Raw genomic sequence first — 21616 nt, forward strand, 5'->3', positions numbered from 1 at the left:
GAAGCTGTTACCCTAGCTATCTGATGCTTTCAGACTTACACAGGTGCCAGGAGGTAGGGCCAAGGGCTCGATTTGGGATTGGCGTCCGTTTTCAGTCCGTTGAATCGCCAGAGAGGCTCATGAGAAATAGCAAATCATGTCTACTGAGATGTTTGCCCTGCTGTCCAAGGTACTGTAGCGTTGTATTGGATAATAGTACCAACTAAAGGCCCCTTTCCTTCTCACCTACATACATACACATTTCATGATGGCTCTGCTGAACTTATTGAGTTGACATTTTCAGATGCTAAAGTCTCATGTAACCTTTACTCTGCTTTAGATATGTTTTGTATTTTGATATAATAAAATTTGACCAAAAATTGCTTTTTGTTTTTGTCATTTGTACAGTAGCTCGCCTCTTATTTGCCCCAGGCACCAAAATGCTACTGTACTGCCTTTGGGGACACAGACGAAGCCAAGCCTTTCCTGAGCCAATTTGGTGTGGTGGCCAAAACAATGTGTGGCACTCTATCTAAACAGGCTGCAATCAAGGATTGATTGACGTTTAGGTAGAGTGCCAGACTGCGTTTACCCATTACCTCGCGACAGATGTAGGCCTAGTTGAAGGCTCATCTACTGTCAATGGAAAGCATTGACAAGTCCATATAGGCAAGCGGGGGCATCATGCACCCCAAAAATCTGTTGGGGCACAAAGTACGTGAGGATGGCTAGGCCCCCCTGTCTGGAAGTTGGAGAATTGTGCATTTTTCAAACACCCCAAACAGCTTTTCCTCTAGAGGCATAATCATTATGATTCATTCTGTGTAAAATGTCAATTTTTCTGCATATCCAAGCATACCTCTTGAGCTGTCTAGCCTCCTGACTGAATGGTGGTTCTGTTTTTAAAGAATCTAAATATGCTTTGCCGTATCTCTGCTATAATATGGGTAAAAGATTGAAAGGAATGTGAGTCTGCGGCAGGTAGCCTAGTGGTTAGAGTGTTGGACTAGTAACCGAAAGGTTGCAAGATCGAATCCCCGAGCTGACAAGGTAAAAATCTGTCTTTAACCCACTGTTCCTAGGCTGTCATTGAAAATAAGAATTTGTTCTTAACTGACTTGCCTAGTTAAATAAAGGTAAATTATTTAGTTATGTCTTGCTTTTCTAAAGTCTATCAACCTTGCCAGCAGGCATGCCAGCTAAGATAGTTATACAAGATAACTACTCTAACTTGATTGATAGCCTGAAATTGCTTCTTGGTAGCTAGTTATGAGGTTGGGAGATCGGGAACCTATCTGGGCTAGCTAAATCCGACTTCATAAAATTGCTAGGTGGCTAGCAATTTTGACGAAGACATCAATTTTGACGAAGACATCAACACTATGAAATAACACATATGGAATCATGTAGTAACCAAAAAAGTGTAAAACAAATCAAATCAAAATATATTTTATATTTTAGATTCTTCAATGTAGCCAGCCACCCTTTGCCTTGATGACAACTTTGCACATGCGTGGCATTTTCCCAACCAGCTTCATAAGATAGTCACCTGGAATGCATTTCAATTAACAGGTGTGCCTTGTTAAGGTCATTTGTGGAGTTTCTTTCCTTCTTACTGCGTTTGAGCCAATCAGTTGTGTTGTGACAAGGTAGGGGTGGTATACAGAATATAGCACTATTTGGTAGAAGACCAAGTCCATATTATGGCAAGAACAGCTCAAATAAGCAAAGAGAAACGGCAGTCCATCATTACTTTAAGACATGAAGGTCAGTCAATCATGAAAATATCAAGAACTTTGAAAGTTTCTTCAAGTGCAGTCGCAAAAAGCATCAAGCGTTATGATGAAACTGTCACTCATGAGGACCTCCACAGGAAAGGAAGACGCAGAGTTACCTCTGCTGCAGAGGATAAGTTCATTAGAGTTAACTACACCTCAGATTGCAGCCAAAATGTAGAAAACAGTAAAAATAAAGAAACCCCCTTGAATGAGTAGACGTGTCCACATTTTTGACAGGTACTGTATATTATTTTTATTATTTATTTTTTAAACAGGACAAATCTTAGTGGGCATGTGCCCCTGTGCCTTCTATGGGCAATATACCTCTGTGGGCAAGCCTCTTTAGTCATTTTGAAGCAAACTATGAAAGGAGACTTTCCTCTCACAGTCATACCTGCCATTTTTCTGACTTTTTATGGTTTATGTTTCAGCTCAATTCAAGTAAATTTAGGCTATTCTCCAAGGCAACATCTACAGTAACTACCAGTGTAAATTATGGTAATCTAGTTGATGCCATTTAGACAAGATCCAGAGGATGGCAGAGTTGTCGGGTAAAAATACACTACAAAGATGATAGTTTCAGAGCTGGGTTTCCAACCTAATTAGTGTATATAGTGCATAATAAAGAATGCATAAAATGTAGCCAACCAGATTTTCCCAACATATTATGAAGGAGTATCCTTGAGGATTATATATTTCTCATTTAAACAAACGTCTTCAGTTCATACAATATTTAGCCTACACCTTGCAGCCTAGTAAAATATAAAGTGGCTTTTTTTCTAATTTTGTGTATTAGTGTTTTACAAAATTGCAATCTGATTGATGCGCAATGTCCTGAGACAGAGCATGCTGGTCTACATACGCTCATTCCACGAGAGCGCGCACACGGTCACGAACTGTACACCTCTGCGCGTTCTCAATCACGATTCACTCCGCAGCAGATTCTCTCTTGGAAGTGGCGTTACAAATCGTTTAGCGAGAGGCTCCAGTTTGATAGCAAGTTTAGCTGTAAAACTGCCCTTAAAATAGCTGTAAAGGGAATTTCAGTCAACGTTTTCTCAATGAATGGACTGTGAAGTACCATCACATTTTAAGGAAGTTTAGATTTACTTACAAAACACGATAACAGCTGGTTGAACATTGCCCACGAGTCGTGTCCAGCGGGAGTTTTTGAACACACGGACAGAGGTTGAGGCGATTTGGTTAATGGAACGTGCCAGTTCAGGAAAATATGTAGCTAGCTAGCTTAACGTTAGCTATTAGGCTAAACACATATCGCGTGTCCTTTTGTTTTAGCTCGGAAGGTTCAAGCTGTGTTTATGCAGCTGGCGTGGAAGACACCGGCAGGAGGAGAAAACAGTGGTGAAAAGCGACAGTGATAACCCGAAAAACATCTCATCACCAGACACCGGTAAACAGACATTTTTCTCACTTCAGTTAAGGCTATCTGTGTGGTTCCGTAGTCTGATAGATAACATTACGTGCATCAAAACTAGCAATAAAAAAAGCATACACATGCGCTAACACATCATGACATGTATGTACGGTCTAGTCAACCACTGGCTATGGGGCTAATACTATGCCGCTCGACATAACGACTTGCCCAGCGTTTCCCAAACTCGGTACTGTGGTTAACGATTAACTAATTGAATCAGCTCTACACTTGGTAGTGCTAGGGCAAAACCATGGCTGTGTTTTGGAAACGCTGGTCTAGTTTATCCAGCAATGGCATTACGCTACAGCCTAGCTAACTAACCACGAATATACGGTATTAGGATGCTAACTAGTAGGGGGTTTTGATTGATAATGGCTAGCTAACGTTACCTCCTTTGTTGGACCCTAAATGAACAGAACTATTTACAAAAATGATAAGACAGCGAGGTAACTAAATTGCTAATGCAATACAATTTATCCTAGCTAGCGTACAGCATAATTGGTAGGGATTTGAAATCATTCTCAGGAAAACAGATAAACTATAGCCTAATCCAGTCCTAATCCTTAGGTGCGGCAGATAGTTTAGTGGTTAGAGTTTTGGGCCAGTAACCGAAAGGTTGCTAGATCGCATCCCCGAGCAGACAAGGTAAATATCTGTCGTTATGCCCCTGAACAAGGCAGTTAACCCACTGTTCCTAGGCCATCATTGTAAATAAGAATTTGTTCTTAACGGACTTGCCTAGTTAAAGGTTAAATAAAAAAACTGCTCAAGCCACATAACTAGCTGTTCACAAGACCAGAAAGACTAGCTAACTGGAATATTAACAAAAATTATAGTTGATTTTAGCTAGGTCCATAGCCTAGACGTGGTTGATCATACAATTATTTCTTACTGCACATCTCTTGCCCTGCTTTGTTATCCGTCTAGTTTACATTTGACACAAAGATGTAAAACAATTGTCAAGTTATTCAATAACAACATCATGGCGATCTAACAGGGTACCAACATCAGTCTAAGAAGCTGTCACCAATACCCTTGCTCTCCAAACTGTCAAGCAAAGCCAGTCTCACCCCCTTAGTAATTTCATGCTCACATCAGAATGATTTCCCTGGAATTTCCCACTGACGGATAACAACATTATGTCTGTTTTGCATAAATGCAAAGTTGCATTAATCATCCAAAACACCTCTGCTAAATCGAGGTAATGAATATAAAGTACACTTTTTTTGCTCATGGTCAACCTTTGATTCATATGGTGGTGTATATTCCCTTATTACCACTGTATATCTCTTTTGATATTACTAAGGACTTCCATCTATAGCCTACAGTTTCAGCTAGTCCATGGCACCAATCTGTCTAACCCTAAAAGCATGTCAGCCTTTAAAGCACTTGAGAGTAGCCCATCAATGTTTTACAGAGTAAAACTATATTGGTTCAGAATGTAATGAAAAGGTTCAGGCTCTCCAATGTGTGCCTTCATTGACAGCATTTTAAGCAGACAAGTGCATGAGAATTGGTAAGAGAATCCTTGCATTTCTATGATTAACTTGTGCACAAAAACAGTCTGAGTATAATGGCCCTCATTAAGATTGTTACATGATGCACTAAAGTCTCCAAGGCTTCCCAAACCTTTGACCCTAACTAACAAGGAATTCCTTACTCTTGAAAGATCAGATCATGTGATCACTACCAAGGGACACTACCAAGTGACATGACTGGCTCTAGTCAATCTTTGTTGGATTTTCCAGTGCCACATCATCTAGGCCTATATCAGCCATCATGGCTAAGAAAATACCGGCCCGGAATTTCCATTCCAGCTGTGCATTCCTACAAACGAGCACAGTTGGATAGTTCCTGTCTTCCCCTCCCTCCAACTATGGATGCTTCTTAGGAGGGTTATCTGTGACCATGTTTCATAGAGGACACAATTAATTAAGGCAACATTTATCACAGCTGTTATGTACTAAATTATCTTTTGATGTGCACGTTTCTCTCTCTCGAATACAGGAGTCTGGCTGCTGTAAATTGCGGACACAGTGTGCAGGGCACTGACGCAGTATTAGGCGTGAAATTAGAAACTGTTCAACGTAGGGCTACATCATAAAACAACTGTGCAGTCTTGTGGAAACTGATATCAAATCTAATGTGGTCCTACAAATTGTTTTCAAATTGTTTATAGCCCATAATTTACACTCTATGAAGCTAGAGATAAAATGAGTTACTTACAGTGCTTTAAAGTATTCACTTTTTACACATTTTGTTGTTATAGCCTGATTTTAAAATTGATTACATTTAGATTTTGTCACTGATGTACACACAATACCCCATAATGTAAAAGTGGAATTATGTTTTTAGAAATGTTTACAAATTCATAAAAAAATCTAAAGCTGAAATGTTTTAAGTCAATAAGTATTCAACATTTTTGTTATGGCAAGCCTAAATAAATTCAAGAGTTAAAATGTGCTTAACAAGTCACATGCAGTGCATTCGGAAGTATTCAGACCCCTTGACTTGTTCCACATCTTGTTACGTTACAGCCTTATTCTAAAGTTGATTGAATAAATAAATGTCCTCATCAATCAACGCACAATACCCCATAATGACAAAGCACATTTTTGCAAATGTATTAAACACAGAAATACCTTATTTACATAATACCTTATTTACATCAGACTATGATGCTATGAGACTCGAAATTGAGCTCAGGTGCATCCTGGTAAATTCAATCGATTGGACATGATTTGGAAAGGCGCACACCTGTCTATATAAGGTCCCACAGTTGACAGTGCATGTCAGAGCAAAAACCAATCCATGAGGTCAAAGGAATTGTCCGTAGAACTTCGAGACAGGATTGTGTTGAGGCACAGATCTGGGGAAGGGTACTAAAACATTTCTGCAGCATTAAAGGCCCCGAAGAACACAGTGGCCTCCATCATTCTTAAATGGAAGTAGTTTGGATCCACCAAGACTCTTCCTAGAGCTGGCCGCCTGGCCAAACTGAGCAATTGGGTGAGAAGGGCCTTGGTCAGGGATATGACCAAGATCCCGATGGTCACTCTGACAGAGCTCCAGAGTTCCTCTTTGGAGATGGGAGAACCTTCCAGAAGTACAACCTTCTCTGCAGCACTCCACCAATCAGGCCTTTATGCTAGAGTGGCCAGGCGGAAGCCACTCCTCGGTAAAAGGCACATGACAGTCTGCTTGGAGTTGGCCAAAAGGCACATAAAGGACTCTAACACCATGAGAAACAAGATTCTCAGGTCTGATGAAACCAAGATTGAACTCTTTGGCCTGAATGCCAAGCGTCACGTCTGGATGAAACCTGGCACCATCCCTATGGTGAAGCATGGTGGTGGCAGCATCATACTGTGGGGATATTTTTCAGTAGCAGGGACTGGGAGATTAGTCAAGATCGAGGGAAAGATGTTGATGCTGCATGATGAAAACCTGCTCCAGAGCGCTTAGGACCTCAGACTTGGGTGAAGGTTCACCTTCCAACAGGACAACGACCCTAAGCACACAGCCAAGACAACGCAGCTGTGCAGCGATGCTCTCCATCCAACCTGACAGCTTGAGAGGATATGCAGAGAAGAATGGGAGGAACTCTCCAAATACAGGTGTGCCAAGCTTGTAGTGTCATACCCGAGAAGACTCAAGGCTGTTATTGCTGCCAAAGGTGCTTCAACCAAGTACTGAGTAAAGGATCTGAATACTTATGTAAATAAGGTGTTTTATTTTTAATACATTTGCAAAAGTAAATCACTTTTTTTGCTTTGTCATTATGGGATATTGTGTGTAGATTGAGGGGAAAAAAACGATTTAATAAATTTAGAATAAGGCTGTAACGTAATATGTGGAAAAGGTCAAGGGGTCTTTTTTTGTGTGTGCAATAATAGTGTTTAAAATGATTTTTGAATGATGTTCTCATCTCTGTATCCACAAACATACAATTATCTGTAAAGTCACTCAGTCGAGCAGGGGATTTCCAACACAGATTCAACCACAAAGACCAAATTGGTAGATGGGTAAAAAAAAAGAAGAGTAGACATTGAATATCCCTTTAAAAATTGTGAAGTTATTAATTACACTTTGGATGGTGTATCAATACACCCAGTCACTACAAAGATACAGTCGTCTTTCCTAACTCATTTGCCGAAGAGGGATTTCACAATGATGCCAATGGTGACTTTAAAACAGTTAGAGTGTAATGGCTGTGATAGAACTGAGGATGGATCAACATCATTATAGTTACTACACAATAGTAACCTAATTGACAGTGAAAAGGAAGCCTGTACAGAATACAAATAATCCAAAACATTCCTAGTGTTTGCAATAAGGCACTAAAGTAAAACTGCAAGAAATGTGTCAAAGAAATTAACTTTATGTCCTGAATACAAAGTGTTATGTTTGGGGCACCACTCCTCATATTTTCAAGCTTGGTGGTGGCTGCATCATGTTATGGGTATGCTTGTCATTGGCAAGGACTCAGGATGTTTTTGGGGATGAAAAGAAACGGAGTAGTGCTCATCACAGGCAAACTTCTAGAGGAAAACCTGGTTCACCTTTCAGCAGGACAATGGCCTGAAACACAAGGCCAAATATACACTGGAGTTGCTTGAAGAAAATAAAAAATAATAATGTGCAAGTGTTGTACAATCCAGGTGTGCAAAGCTCTTAGAGACTTAACAAGAAAGACTTGCTGCCAAAGGTGATTTTGTTGTTGTTGTTGTTGTGACTCTGGTGTGAATACTTATGTAAACTAGATTTCTGTAATTCTGGGCTCCCGAGTGGTGTAGTGGTCTAAGACACTGCATCTCAGTGCAAGAGGTGTCACTACAGTCCCTGGTTCGAATACAGGCTGTATCACATCCAGCCTTGATTGGGAGTCTCATAGGGCGGAGCACGATTGGCCCAGTGTTGTCCGGGTTTGGCCGGGGTAGGCCGCCATTTGGAAATAGAAATGTGTTTTTAACTGACTTGCCTAGTTAAATAAAGATAAAAAATATATATCATTTTCAATAAATTTGCCCACATTTCTTAACATGTTTTCACTGTCATTATGGGGTGTTGAGTGTTAAGAAAAACATGTCAATTGAATTCATTTTGAAATCAGGCTGTAATACAGAAAAATGTGGAGTAAGTCAAGAGGTATGAATACTTTTGGAAGGCACTGTTTCTCACTGCAAAAACAAGGGAGGCCATCTTTCCAATTCCTGTTTTCCACACAGACTGAGTCATGCCAAATAGCTGCCACTGTGCCAATGACAAAGCAGAAGCCTTAATAGTCACCATAGTCATTTTAGTGGGATTTATGTTCCCATTAGTGATGCGTGGTTTGACTCATAACCGTGGGGCGGGCGAGTTTAGGGTAGGGATGGGCACGAGTACTCGAACGGTCGTCAAAACTCTATCTTTAACCAGGGATAACATTATTTTTCTCATACTGTAGTACTACATTACCCTAAAATGTAAATGTTGTCTTGAAGACGTTATTTTTCTTTGACTCTAGTGTTCCACTTGTACATGTGCATTTGCAGGGCACAACATAAAAGCAACCATGCCAAGCATCTGTTTTTCCTGAATTCCCTTTCCCCACAATGTCGCACTCAGTCAATTGCGTCCCGACTGCTCCTTCTACACACACGTGCTGTGTACACACAAACTATTGTTAAATGTGTTAATCAATTTAGAAAATTCCAAGACAGGCAGAATAAAGTATATTGAACGTCTGTATATCGAAAAGAGAGATTTCGTTTTGTAACCCTGAAGAAATGATTTCAACTCTACAAATTGAGCCACATATCAGATTATCACTTTTTGAGGTGAACTGTAACAGATGCGAGATGCGCACTGGCAACTTTTTTTCATTTGGAAAAATATTCTGTTCGATTCTATTGTTATATTCATTACTAGGTGTGTGTTGACTGATAAGGGCTCGGGAAATAAGTGTCTTGTCAGCTTTTTTTGTTGTTGGTGTCTGTGGACACCTACCCGTCGAACGTCTCATTCCATAATCATGGGCATTATAATGGAGTTGGTCCCCCATTTACTGCTATAACAGCCTCCACTCTTCTGGGAAGGCTTTCCACTAGATGATGGAACATTGCGTCGGGGACTTCCTTTCAGCTACAAGAGCATTAGTGAGGTCGGGCGCTGATGTTGGGTGATTAGGCCGGGCTCGCAGTCGGCATTCCAATTCATCCCAGAGGTGATTGATGGGGTTGAGGTCAGCTCTGTGCAGGCCAGTCAAGTTCTTCCATACCGATCTCGACAAACAATTTCTGTATGGACCACGCTTTTTAGCAATGTCTGCACGTTAACTTATAGCCTCTACTGATACTTTTCCCCCCAGTGTTCTTACTCTCACTGTGACTGTATTGCGTCATCACAGAAAAATCTACTGTGGTTGGCGCATGCCGCTTGTGGAATGTGGGACTTGTAGTTTTTAAGCAATTAGCAGCGGGGGAAAAATGGATTATGGTTGGTTGTAGTCTTTACTCGCACGCTGTGCCCGTAAGTAATTTTCAGTTCGACATATCTATTTTTAGGGGCAAATGCTATTGAAATACTCGTACTGTAGAGCCCTGCTGTATTTGGGGAGTTTCTCCCATTCTTCTATGCAGATCCTCTCAAGCTCTGTCATGTTGGATGTGGAGTGTCGCTGCACAGCTTTTTTTCAGGTCTCTCCAGAGATGTTTGATCGGGTTCAAGTCCGGGCTCTGGTTGGTTCACTCAAGGACATTCGGAGACTTGTCTCGAAGCCACTCCTGCGTTGTCTTGGCTGTGTGTTTAGGGTTGTTGTACTGTTGGAAGATGATCCTTGGCCCCATTTTGGAGGTCCTAACCTGCTCCAGAGCGCTTTTCATCAAGGATCTCTCTGTACTTTGCTCCGTTTCCCAGCCCCTGCTGCTGAAAAACATCCCTACAGCATGATGCTGCCACCACGTGCTTTGCCTTAGGGATGTTATTGGACAGGTGATAAGTGGTGCCTGGTTTCATCCAGATGTGACGCTTGACATTTAGGCCAAACAGTTCAATTTTGGTTTCATCTGACCATCTTGTTTCTCATGGTCTGAGAGTTGTTTAGGTGCCTTTTGGCAAACTCCAAGCTCCATGTGCGTTTTATTTAGAAGTGGCTTCCGTCTGGCCACTAGCATAAAGGCCTGATTGGCGGAGTGCTGCAGAGATGGTTGTCCTTCTGGAAGGTTGAGTCACTGTCGTGTTCTTGGTCACCTCCCTTACTAAGGCCCTTCTCCCCCGATTGCTCAGTTTGGCCATGTGGCCAGCTCTAAGAAGAGTCTTGATGGTTCCAAACTTCTTCCATTTAAGAATGATGGAGGCCACTGTGTTCTTGGGGACCTTCAATACTGCAGACATGTTTTGTTACCCTTCCCCAGATCTGTGCCTCCACACAGTCTCGGAGCTCTACGGACAATTCCTTTGACCTCATGGCTTGGTTTTTTGCGCTGACATGCACTGTCAACTGTGGATCCCTATAAAGAATGTGTGCCTTTCCAAATCATGCCCAAGCAATTGAATTTACCACAGGTGGACTACAAGTTGTAGAAAAATCTCAAGAATGATGAATGGAAACAGGATGCACCTGAGCTCAATTTCGAGTCTCATAGCAGGTTCTGAATACTTAAGTAAATAAGGTATTTCTGTTTGTTTTTTTCGGAACCTATTTTCACGTTGTCAATATGGGATATTGTGAGGTAGGTTGATGAGGAAAAACATTTTTAAAATCCATTTTAGAAAAAGGCTGTAACGTAACAAAATGTCTGAATAAGGGGTCTGAATACTTTCTGAATGCACTGTATGTTCTCAATTTCAAAACGATACCAGTAGACAATGTATATGAGCCTAGTCATTGTACTAGATTTTGTACATGCCTTGTGCTGACATGACATTTTTGGGTGCAAATCCAACCCTTGTTTCCGAGATGGTGAAATGTCTGGAAGCAGGAGATTAGATCCTTAGCTTAAAACATACACACCACTACCACTACCAAGTTCAATGCCAGAAGGTCTGATTGGCACTTGGAAATACAGTTAATTGCCTGCATTGACTGTTCAATGAAACCAGTGGTAAGTGCACCGCAGACTTCTCATTATTATTGGCCAACACCTATGAATGTCAATGGTTAACCGTCAGTTCTCACGGAGTTGGATACTGAGTGGAGGTATCGCCTCCGCTTTTATATTAGGGCCAGTGTAGTGTGTCTCAAGTCATTATGGCTATTGGTCCTTTCCCCATTACCAGACTCTGCCTCCCAGACTTGTGGCATCTTGGCCTCATTTACCCATTGCAAAGTGTAATAATGACTCCAGTTAAGTCTGTTTCAAACACTTGCTTGGTGATTTAAGGACATCTTAGCAGACATTGAATTAAGTGGTCACTATACTGGTTACAAATTATATCACTGGTGCATAATTAGCATAGGATGTTTGTTGATGGTTCCACAACTGGATCTACCACTACTCAAGTCGTTGCACTCTACCCGATGATGTGAAATCAAGTGTGTTACATGCTTAATTTAACATGCATATGAGTAGCAGACCCTGCAGCAAAGATTACCCTATTGTGCTGAGAGTGTGAGAAGAATCAAATCCTCTGGGACGAGTGTGATGAGTTTAGCTAGTATTGTAAAGACAGTCCAGTCTATGTTCCTCCACCACCTAATTAAGAAGACAAGTGTTTAAAGAACAGTTATTTGAATATATGTGGGTTATGGACCATGCATTGTCATGTTACTTTGTATCAATATTTTTGTTTAGACATTGCTATCATTGTAGCAGATGTCTGACTATTTCCATAAGCTTGAAGCATTTTGTCAGTTTGCATTTCTTGTTTACCTGGGAAAAGCTCCCTGACTCTAGCATGGCTCTGTCGCTAGTGTAGACCATGTCTAGAATGTAGAAACTGAGAACACTAAGCCACACTTGCCTGTCTTCCCTTTTTATTTTTTTTATACATAGACTACTAAATGTCAAGCTTCCTTTTCAATACAGCCAAATAGAAAATGTAGTCAGCCAGGTGCCTCTGGGCAGAAATATTTTGCAGAAGGAACTCTATTTTGGTGGCAGCCTTTTGTACATTTGAATGCCTTGATTCCATGCGAAATACTTTGTTGAATACTTTATCGAGTTTACCTCCCAAATTGGAAACATTTGATGTGGTGTTGTATAGAAAGATATGTTTACCATTTGAATGACTGAAAATGTATGAACTCTGTGTATTGTTATTTTGGATATTGTCTAGGCATACAGTTGAAGTCGGAAGTTTACATACACCTTAGCCAAATATATTTAAACTCAGTTTTTCACAATTCCTGACATTTAATCCTAGTAAAAAGTCTGTCTTAGGTCAGTTAGGATCACCACTTTATTTTAAGAATGTGAAATGTCAGAATAATAGTAGAGAGAATGATTGATTTATTTCAGCTTTTATTTCTTTCATCACATTCCTAGTTGGTCAGAAGTGTACATAAATTCAATTGGTATTTGGTAGCATTGCCTTTAAATTGTGTAACTTGGGTCAAATGTTTCAGATAGCCTCCCACAATAATTTGGGTGAATTTTGGCCCATTCCTCCTGACAGAGCTGGTGTAACTGAGTCAGGTTTGTAGGCCTCCTTGCTCGCACACACTCTTTCAGTTCTGCCCACAAATGTTCTATGGGATTGAGGATGTCTCTTATACACATCTAGATGTGTATAAGAGACAGCTTCCTGACTGATGTCTTGAGATGTTGCTTCAATATATCCACATAATTGTCGTCCCTCATGATGCCATCTATTTTGTGAAGGGCACCAGTCCCTCCTGCAGCAAAGCACCCCCACAACATGATGTTGCCACCCCCTTGCTTCAAGGTTGGGATGGTGTTCTTTGGCTTGCAAGCCTCCCCCTTTTTCCTCCAAACATAACGATGGTCATTATGGCCAAACAGTTCTATTTTTGTTTCATCAGACCAGAGGAGATTTCTACAAAAAGTATGATATTTGTCCCCGTGTGCAGTTGCAAACCGTAGTCTTGACTTTTTTATGGCGGTTTTGGAGCAGTGGCTTCTTCCTTGCTGAGCGGCCTTTKAGGTTATGTCGATATAGGACTCGTTTTACTGTGGATATAGATACTTTTGTACATGTTTCCTCCAGCATCTTCACATGGTCCTTTGCTGTTGTTCTGGGATTGATTTGCACTTTTTGCACCAAAGTACATTCATCTCTAGGAGACAGAACGCATCTCCTTCCTGAGCGTTATGACGGCTGCGTGGTCCCATGGTGTTTATATGTGCGTACTTTTGTTTGTACAGATGAACGTGGTACCTTCAGGCGTTTGGAAATTGCTCCCAAAGATGAACCAGACTTGTGAAGGTTCCAGAATTTGTTTCCTGAGGTTTTGGCTGATTTATTTTGATTTTCCCATGATGTCAAGCAAAGAGGCACTGAGTTTGAAGGTAGGCCTGGAAATACATCCACAGGTACACCTCCAATTGACTCAGGCTAATTGACATAATTTATCAGAAGCTTCTAAAGCCGTGACATAATTTTCAGAAATTTTCCAAGCTATTTTAAGGCACTGTCAATTTGGTGTACGTAAACTTCTGACCCACTGGAATTGTGATACAGTGAAATAATCTGTCTGTTAACAATTGTTGAAAAAATGACTTGCCATGCACAAAGTAGATGTCCTAACCGACTTGCCAAAACTATAGTTTGTGAAAAAGAAATTTGTGGAGTGGTTGACAAACGAGTTTTAATGACTCCAACCTGTGTATGTAAACTTCCGACTTCAGCTGTATATGATCAGAACAAATTTTTTTGAGATTGGTCTTATTTACGCTTTTACTGCAAGATATGAATTGCCACAATGTTTGTTCTTAATAAAAACATTTTAAAAAATTAAGTAAATAGCCACATTATGTTGAAGATTTCTTTTTTAAAGTTAAATATAGAACGGGTTCAGTCTTAATTATTATATCTTTCTGATTTTATATAGCGTAAATTAATTTAAAATTGTCATTAGGTAGGGCCGTATAAACTCATCTGTTTTATACTTTTGCTGATTTGTGTTAACGTTTTTCAGGGTTTTACATCTGGTGTTCACTCTCAAAATCACACTTAAAAAAAATATATAGAAAAACATCAACATTAGATGTTCTTAAGTCCACAACAATGCTTAAACCACATCAGTAGACCAGTTTTTGAGGTCTGAGAAAAATCAGAGAAGTCGATTTTTGGGTGTACTTACCTTTTCAATTCAAGTGACCACTTAGCAGGGGGCTTTTGTTTAGCTGTGTTTGTGTAGTGCACGCGATGGTAGACTTTGCAAAAACAAATACCCGCTGGATTGATGACTTTGTAGTTAACATTTCATTGTGAGTTTTTCCGGAATGCCTTTCCATCTAGCGTCAGTGGTAAACGCGCACACCATACACACGCAGGCGAGGGTGTTCTCGTTGTCTATTCAGAAAGTTGCTGGAAATACGAATCACATGCATTCTGTTCATGTCTTATGATAAAGTTAAGCAAATTAATACATTGTTAATACATTTTTGAATATTGTTGAATTCTGTTTTAATGCCTGTATTCCATGAGGGCCCTGATTTATTGTGTTTGGACCGGAGTGAGGCTCTCCACTAATTATTGTTCCTGCAGTGATGATTCTTCATAGAATGTTTTCGTAATTTATCTGCAGATAATCGGCGAAACGTCTAGGCCTACCAGCAGCCTATACAAATTAGGGAGCCAAATGAACAGCTCTCTCAAGATTTGGTATGCTACACTGCCTGAGGAGACGAGTCACTCCCTTTAGCGTCACTGTCTGGCAAGCCCCGACATCCTAGGAAAGGAAACCTGGGAAATCTTTTGGTTTACTTGTCCCGATGCGATACCATGGACACACAACCACATTGAGTGATATATGAGATCGACTTCATTCAATCATTTCGACTCATCGTAGCCACTTAATTTACACTGAACAAAAATATATACCATATTTTCTATATGCACAAAAAGCTTATTTCTCTAAAAATGTTCTGTACAAATTTGTTTACATACATGTTAGTGAGCATTTCTCCTTTGCTAAGATAATCCATCCACCTGACAGGTTTGGCGTATCAAGAAGCTGATTAAATAGCATGACCATTACACAGGTGCACCTTGTGCTGGGGACAATAAAAGGCCACTTTAAAATTTACAGTTTTGTCACACCACAATGCCGCAGATGTCTCAAGTTGAGGGAATGTGCAATTAGCGTGTTGACTGCTGGACATGTTTTAGAGAATTAGGCAATACGTCCAACTAGCCTGACAACCACAGACCAAGTGTTGGTGAGCGGTTTACTGATGTCGACGTTGTGAACAGAGTGCCCCATGGTGACGTGGAGGGGTTATGGTATGGGCAGGCGTAAGCTACAGACAACCAACACAATTGCCTTTTATAGATGGCAATTTGAATGCACAGATGCCGTGACGAGGTCCTGAGGCCCGTTGTCGTGCCATTCATCCGCCGCCATCACATGTTTCAGCATGATATTGCGCAGTCCCATGTCGCAAGGATCTGTACACAATTCCTGGAAGCTGAAAATGTCCCAGTTCCATGACCTGCATACTCACCAGACATGTCACCCATTGAGCATGTTTGGGATGCTCTGGATCGACATGTTTAACAGCGTGTTCCAGTCCCCGCCAATATCCAGCAACTTGACACAGCCATTAAGGAGTGGGACACCATTCCATAGGCCACAATCAACAGCCTGATCAACTCTATGCAAAGAAGTGTCGTGCTGCCTGAGGCAAATGGTGGTCACACCAGACGTTGATTGGTTTTCTGATCTGCGCCCCTGCCTTTTCTTTCAGGTGTCTGACCAACAGATGCATATCTATATTCCCGGTTGTGTGAAATCTATAGATTAGGGCCTAATGATTTCATTTCAATTGACTGATTTCCTTATGAACTATAACTCAGTAAAATCTTTGAAATTGTCGCATGCTGCATTTATCTTTTTGTTCAGTGTACATGGTACATGGAAATTCACGATCATCATGCTCTTTCCATCCTCTAAAGCAGGGGTGTCAAAGTCAAATGGACGGAGGGCCAAATAAAAAATTTAGCTACAAGCCGAGGGCCGGACTGTTCGAATGTTCATTGAAATTTTTTTAAATGACGCATATAGTCTAGTGAACCTAATTGAACCTACTGAAAACCTAACAAATATATTCCAATATGATCAGATAAATAAAGCAATATTTTCTTATGGCTCTGTCAGTAATCTTTAATTTTCAACAGACACAAAAGACAAATTTCCTTTATATAAAAATCCCCATAACATGAACATTAAATGAAAGAAACCGGTATTCAAGGCACCATCAGTAGCCTATATTTTCTATTTTAGCAAAAGTGGGCTAAATTTACTTCAAAGAAAAAAACAATAATAGCAATTTTCTATCATCCACTCAACTGAAATATTTTTAAAATATAATTGGATTGAAATACAATAAAATAAAGTGCAAAAATCTATTGATCAAAAACAACACTTTGTTTAAGGAGAAGTAACATGCAGTGAAAACAAATATTAAACTTTAACTTTTAAACTTGAACTGAGTAAAAACTCTAAATATGTGATTGCACAGTAATGTTCACTTGTTTGAGGTTGAGGGTGATACTTGGTGGTGTCCCATCTTTTCCACAAGTTCATCAATGTTCGGGGTAAGGCTCTGAGCTGAGGAAATCCTCAGAATTGAGTGGAGGTGTTCAGCAGTAAGTCGACTTCTGTGTGATGTTTTGTTCAGGTTCATCAAAGAAAACAGTTGTTCACACAGGTATGTGCTGCCAAACATAGACAACGTTTGAGCAGCCTGGATGCGTAGCTGGGGCATTGTGTCGGGGAGGAAACGGGCGAACTCCGCAGCACCCACTGCCGCATATTTTGCCCTCAGTGCATCATTGCATTGGAGGTCAATCAACTCCATTTGGAGGTTTGGTGGTGAGCTTTCCACGTCAACAGCAAATGGGTTACCGAGCAGTTCCAACCTGCTTTTTTGTGCTTCAAAGTCAGCAAATCGGCGTCGAAAGTCAGCGGCAAGCATACCTATTTTATCAGCCAACTGTGCGCTCGGGAACGCACTGGTAGAGAGCTTCTCTTTCATGGTCTGGCAGCTGGGAAAGTGGCTCAAATTTTCTTTCCGCATCTGCGTCTCCCACAGAGTCAGTTTGGTTTTAAATGCCTTCACTGTACTGTACATATCAGAGATGACATGATCCCGACCCTGCAGCTGCAAGTTCATTGCATTCAGATGACTCGTAATGTCACACAGAAAAGCCATTTCACACAGAAACATTTCGTCTCGGAGTTGTGTTGTGTCTTTCCCTTTGCTGTCCAAGAACAGACAAATCTCCTCACGAAGCTCGAAACATCTTTGAAGCACCTTTCCCTGGCTTAGCCATCGCACCTCTGTGTGATAAGGCAAATCACCATGCTCCGTTTCTAACTCCGTCAGAAATGCCTTGAACTGGCGGTGATTCAAACCTTTGGCTCTGATAAAGTTAACTGTGCGCGTGATGATGCTCATTACATGCTCCATTTTCAAGGCTTTACCGCACAACGCTTCCTGGTGTATGATACAATGATAAGCTGTCAGCTCACCTGTCGCGTTTTCCTCTTGCATCTTTTCCCGTATCTTCGCCACCAGTCCGCTCCTGTGTCCACACATCGCAGGTGCTCCGTCGGTTGTCAAACCCACGAGTTTTTCCCAAGGCAGCTCCATCTCATTTACACATCTTGACACCTCTTCATACAAATCATGCCCCGTAGTTGTGCCATGCATAGGACGTAAAGCCAAAAACTCCTCTGTCACGCTTAGGCTGGAGTCCACTCCGCGGATGAAAATTGACAACTGGGCAATGTCAGAAATGTCGGTGCTCTCATCCACAGCCAAGGAATATGCAATGAAATCTTTTCCCTTTTTCACAAGCTGCTCTTTTAGATTGATGGACAACTGGTCTACTCTCTCGGCAATGGTGTTTCTGCTCAGACTCACATTTAAAAAGAGTTGCCTTTTTTCTGGGCAAACTTCGTCACAAACTTTAATCATGCAGTTTTTGATGAAATCCCCCTCCGTAAATGGCCGGGCTGATTTAGCGATCTCTTCTGCCAAAATAAAACTGGCCTTGACAGCAGCCTGGCCTTGTGATTTGGCTTTTTTGAACAGAGCCTGTCGAGATTTGAGGCCTCGTTTTAATTCCTCTGCCTTTTGTAGCCTTTGTTCCATGTCCATATTCTTGTTTTTGTCCGCGTGTTTCGTTTCATAATGTCGTCTCAGATTATACTCTTTCAGTACCGCCACACTTTCTCCACACAGAAGACACACAGGTTTTCCAGCTACCTCCGTGAACATATACTCCGACTCCCACCTTGTTTGAAACCCCCGGTTCTCAGTGTCCACCTTCCGTTTTGCCATTTTTGATGGGTATCTGAAAGTTAATTTTACTGTGATGCTGACGACTGCTGTGCCAATAAATATTGAAATGAAGCAGCCTACTGCTCGGTGCGTCACCGTTGCATTGTGGGAAATGTAGTATTGGTGCGTGTAAAAGATCTGCGGGCTGCCGGCTTGCTGCGGTCTGCGGGCCGGTTCTAATAATAAATCAAGATCATCCCAGGGGCCGTAAAAAACCTTCTCGCGGGCCGGATGTGGCCCGCGGGCCTTGACTCTGACATATGTGCTCTAAAGAAATGTGACTAAAACCAACCAACGTGCGCAGACTGTGTTTCCCTGTCATCGCTCGCTTTATGACTGACAGGCACCTATCCTATCAATAGTTTGCTAGAATATGCATGTTAATTATAGTGGGAGAGGGCTCAACGGAATAGCGACTTAACTTTCAAGTGGAAAGTTGTTTATTTAATATGAAGTGGAAAGAGTTGCAGGCTATAATTTGTCTGTAACCGGCTGATTAGCCTTCCCACTAGCGGATCTCAGTATAGTTGATTGGTTAGATAATCACTCCATGATTTCTCAATCTAGGCCTGATGTAAATATGAATGTGAAACATAAAATGTTAAAGATTATGAAACTCATTCTGAAAATATACCGGATTTGACTTACTTCCATACTGAGGATATGGGTTAGGTTGGACAAATCTTACTTCCTACCCCTTCATATAGTTCAGGTTTCTCTCAAACAACCAGTAGGCCTACACAAACTAAGCTTTGTGGAAATGACAGTACTTTAGATGGGAATGGATGTGGCAGTTTGGAGCATTGCACGCTTGAAATTCCACATGCTATAGTCTAAGCTCATCACATTTTGTGAGAGAAGGCACAAGTGGGTGATTTTACACATTGCTCTACTTTTAGTAGCAGCATGTCATTGACATCTGCAGTCCTGTAGACCTAGAAAAAGCTCAGCTGGTACTAATCCTAGGAACTGAACACATTTCCATGACATGTATTGTAGATGCCCTGTTTGTGTTGCGGATGAATGCTCGTCATTTAAAAGTGCTGCTAGCATTAGATAGGCCAAAATAATTAGTGTAATGAGAACAGGCCATTCAGCTCATCTAGCCTTCCCATATACCTACCTCTAAGTGACAGAACATGGAAACAAATGTGATTTCAGGTTTAGGGCAATATCAGGACGGTCACGTTATCTTTATAGGACATTCATTGTGGTGTCTATGTCATGGTTAGGTAGACCAGTGACTCATCAGTTAGGGTGTGCAGAGGGTCTGCTGGCTCCTCATTAGCTGGCACTCCAGCCAGGGTTGCCAGGGCTAGCAAAAATGTGTAGCCCAAGGACAACTCAACCTGCTCACAGGCCTGAAAACTGGCCCCGAAAAAAATTGCAGCAAGTGAGGAGTTAACATATATTTATCCAATAAACCCTTTTTTCCATAACGTTATCGAGCGAGTTAAGTAATATTGACCTAACTTGTAACGACGTATGAAAAATATTATAATTTGGTTTTCTATCAAAATAATTATTATTGCAGGCTAACGTGATGTGATAAAGTAATTTTAATATGTTGCGAGAGAAAAGATAATTTGCCATTAAAAGCGGCAGATAAATCGACATCCATTAATGAAAAATTAACTAATTTAACTGTTATGATTGTAAATAAATCCCTTTTGCGCATGCGCATATCTATAGATAAATCTGTCAGGAGAGCGATGAAAGTTGGACAGAGGATCTCGATCTCTGCGCAAGAAACACATGGAAAACTTCCAAAAATAAAGGTTACGCTATTTTCTGGCAGTTAATTTGTGCCAGATGTTAAGACTACAAACTGTTATTAATGGCCTGTTTGCGAGATTGACTTTTCATTTCAATAGACTAGGGCTGTCCCCGACATTAAAAAAAATAAAAAGTGTATTTTTCCTTATATAGATAAACCCTATGTTTGAATTAAATCAACTATATGTAGGCTACTGAGCTTGTCAGATGTTTAAGCGCTGCGATTTAAAAATGAAGACGCACAAATTACTAAAGAGGGAGCCAGAGATCAATATTGCCTAACTGGAAGAAAAACCTGTTTTCCCTTTTCATGCTGAGTGGTTATTGAAAGGGAGAGAGCTGTGAATATTTTTCAAAGAGTCTACGTTGAGGAGCTATTGTCATTCTCAATGGATGTAAAAACAGACTTTGTTTACTTGCTGTTTGAGGCAAAGAAAAAATTACTTTGAGAAGCTCTGCAGTGATGGTGAGTTCTGATAGTCTTAAATAGTATCAGATCTCCAAATGGGGACATTTATAAGCCTACATTTGTGCAGACCAGGTAGCCTAGGCCTAGTGCTATGCGTAATCAAGTGCATGTCTTTACACAAGATTGACAGGAGTGCTGGAAACAAAAGACAATGGAACTCGTAAATGGAATCTCAACTGTTTCTCACAAGTGTAGCCTAGGTTGTGCGCTCTGCAAACGTGTCCACTCCTACAATGACAACGGTAGGACTGTATTAATAATATATTGAATGCATTAACAGAAATTGCCATAACCAAACATACACAGATGAGAAATAATGGTAATTAACAGTAATTGTACTACTGGTGTGCCATCCCTGCAGCCTCCACAATGGATTAGTCCACTCAGACTGGCGTAAATCAGACAGGTGTCTCGTGTGCCATAATTTTTTAAATATAAACTCGGCAAAAAAAGAAAACTGAAAAAGAAAGATGCAACAACTGAGCATAAACTGAACAAGTTCCACAGACATGTGACTAACAGAAATTGAATAATGTGTCCCTGAACAAATGGGGAGTCAAAATCAAAAGTAACAGTCAGTATCTGGTGTGGCCACCAGTTGCATTAAGTCCTGCAGTGCATCTCCTCCTCATGGACTGCACCAGATTTGCTAGTTCTTGCCCTGGCCACATCTGCAGTCCTCATGCCTTCTTGCAGCATGCCTAAGGCACGTTAACGCAAA

At 40.9% G+C, this 21616-nt stretch overlaps 1 protein-coding gene across 3 annotated transcripts in view; it reads left to right on the plus strand.

The window, feature by feature from the left end:
- Positions 1-2687: 2687 nt before the first annotated feature.
- Positions 2688-21616, plus strand: part of arhgap32b (Rho GTPase activating protein 32b) — a 210639-nt gene continuing 191710 nt past the window's right edge. For all 3 annotated transcript variants that reach the window (XM_024013752.1, XM_070449358.1, XM_024013751.1), the window contains exon 1: positions 2688-3168. The gene's annotated coding sequence lies outside the window, so the exon portion shown is untranslated. The remainder of the gene's footprint in view (positions 3169-21616) is intronic.

This window comes from Salvelinus sp. IW2-2015, linkage group LG20 (assembly GCF_002910315.2).
Source record: "Salvelinus sp. IW2-2015 linkage group LG20, ASM291031v2, whole genome shotgun sequence".
NCBI lineage: Eukaryota > Metazoa > Chordata > Actinopteri > Salmoniformes > Salmonidae > Salvelinus > Salvelinus sp. IW2-2015.